Source organism: Arachis stenosperma, chromosome 7 (genome assembly GCF_014773155.1).
Source record: "Arachis stenosperma cultivar V10309 chromosome 7, arast.V10309.gnm1.PFL2, whole genome shotgun sequence".
NCBI lineage: Eukaryota > Viridiplantae > Streptophyta > Magnoliopsida > Fabales > Fabaceae > Arachis > Arachis stenosperma.
The window spans coordinates 62,944,742-62,946,776 of NC_080383.1; the positions used below are offsets into that span (position 1 = coordinate 62,944,742).

The 2,035-nt window shown below is 38.4% G+C and overlaps 1 non-coding gene across 1 annotated transcript; it reads right to left on the reverse strand.

Moving 5' to 3' along the window:
* Window positions 1–1,077: 1,077 nt before the first annotated feature.
* On the reverse strand, window positions 1,078–1,185 carry LOC130942836 (small nucleolar RNA R71). The gene has a single exon (XR_009071385.1). It is a non-coding gene; the product is annotated as a small nucleolar RNA R71 (small nucleolar RNA).
* Between the last annotated feature and the right edge of the window lie 850 nt (window positions 1,186–2,035).

The window sequence follows — 2,035 nt, forward strand, 5'->3', positions numbered from 1 at the left end:
CAATTAATGATTTGATTCAACATTTCAAGTCTGTTGCCTTTTCTGTTGAGAAAGGTTTAATGTTTGAATCATATCTTTTCTTGATAGCCAAGTTATTAATTTTTAAAATCAAATCTTTTAAAAATGTTTTTCAACTCATATCTTCTCAATCACATTTTTTTTTAAAACCAATCATATCTTTTTAATCACATCTTTTTCAAAATAATTTTCAATCAAATCTTTTTTATTTCTAATTTCAAAATCTTTTTCAAAAATCACTTGATTTCTTTTCCACTCTTATTTTCGAAAATTAATTAGTGTTTTTCAAAATATTTTCAAATTCTTTAACTTAATTTTCGAAAAAGCTCCTCCTCTCTTCTCACATCCTTCTATTTATGGAGTACCACTCCTTCTCAATGCACAATTCGAACTCTATATGATTAAGTTCGAATTCTTCTACCTCTTTCTTCTATTTTTCTGTTCTTCTGACACCTCAAGGAATCTCTATACTGTGACATAGAGGATTCCACCTTTTCTTGTTCTCTTCTCTTTCATATGAGCAGGAGCAGAGACAAAGGCATTCTTGTTGAAGCTGACCCTGAACCTGAAAGGACCTTGAAGCGAAAGCTAAGAGAAGCTAAGGCACAATTCTCTACAGAGGACCTAACAGAAATCTTCAAAGAAGAAGAAGACATGGCAGCCGAAAACAACAACAATGCAAACAATGCAAGGAAGGTGCTGGGTGACTTTACTGCACCTACTCCCAACTTCTATGGGAGAAGCATCTCTATCCCTGCCATTGGAGCAAACAACTTTGAGCTTAAGCCTCAATTAGTTTCTCTAATGCAACAGAATTGCAAGTTTCATGGACTTCCATTGGAAGATCCTCATCAGTTCTTAGCTGAATTCTTGCAAATCTGTGACACTGTCAAGACTAATGGGGTAGACCCTGAGGTCTACAGACTTATGCTATTCCCTTTTGCTGTAAGAGACAGAGCTAGGACATGGTTGGACTCACAACCTAAAGAAAGCCTGGACTCATGGGAAAAGCTAGTCAATGCCTTCTTGGCAAAGTTCTTTCCACCTCAAAAATTGAGTAAGCTTAGAGTGGAAGTCCAAACCTTCAGACAGAAGGATGGAGAATCCCTCTATGAAGCTTGGGAAAGATACAAACAATTAATCAGAAAATGTCCTTCTGACATGCTTTCTGAATGGAGCATCATAGGTATTTTCTATGATGGTCTCTCTGAACTATCCAAGATGTCTTTGGATAGCTCTGCTGGAGGATCTCTTCATTTGAAGAAGACGCCTACAGAAGCTCAAGAGCTGATTGAAATGGTTGCAAATAACCAATTCATGTACACTTCTGAAAGGAATCCTATGAACAATGGGACTAATCAGAAGAAAGGAGATCTTGAGGTTGATGTTCTGAATGCCATATTGGATCAGAACAAGATATTGACTCAACAAGTCAATATGATTTCTCAAAGTCTGTCTGGAATGCAAAATGCACCAAGCAGTACTAAGGATGCTTCACCTGAGGAAGAAGCTTATGATCTTGAGAACCCTTCAATGGAAGAGGTGAATTACCTAGGAGAACCCTATGGAAACACCTATAATTCTTCATGGAGAAATCACCCAAATTTCTCATGGAAGAATCAAGAGAGACCTCAACAAGGTTTCAATAATAATAATGGTGGAAGAAATAGGTTTAGTAATGGCAAGCCTTTTCCATCATCTTCTCAGCAACAGACAGAGAATTCTAAGCAGAACCCCTCTGACTTAGCAACTATGGTCTCTGATCTAATCAAAACCACTCAAAGTTTCATGACTGAAACAAGGTCCTCCATTAGGAATTTGGAGGCACAAGTGGGACAGCTGAGCAAGAAAGTTACTGAACTCCCTCCTAGTACTCTCCCAAGCAACACAGAAGAAAATCCAAAAGGAGAGTGCAAGGCCATCAACATGGCCGAATTTGGAGAGGAAGGAGAGGCAGTGAACGCCACTGAGGAAGACCTCAATGGGCGTGCACTGACCTCCACTGAGTTTCCCAATG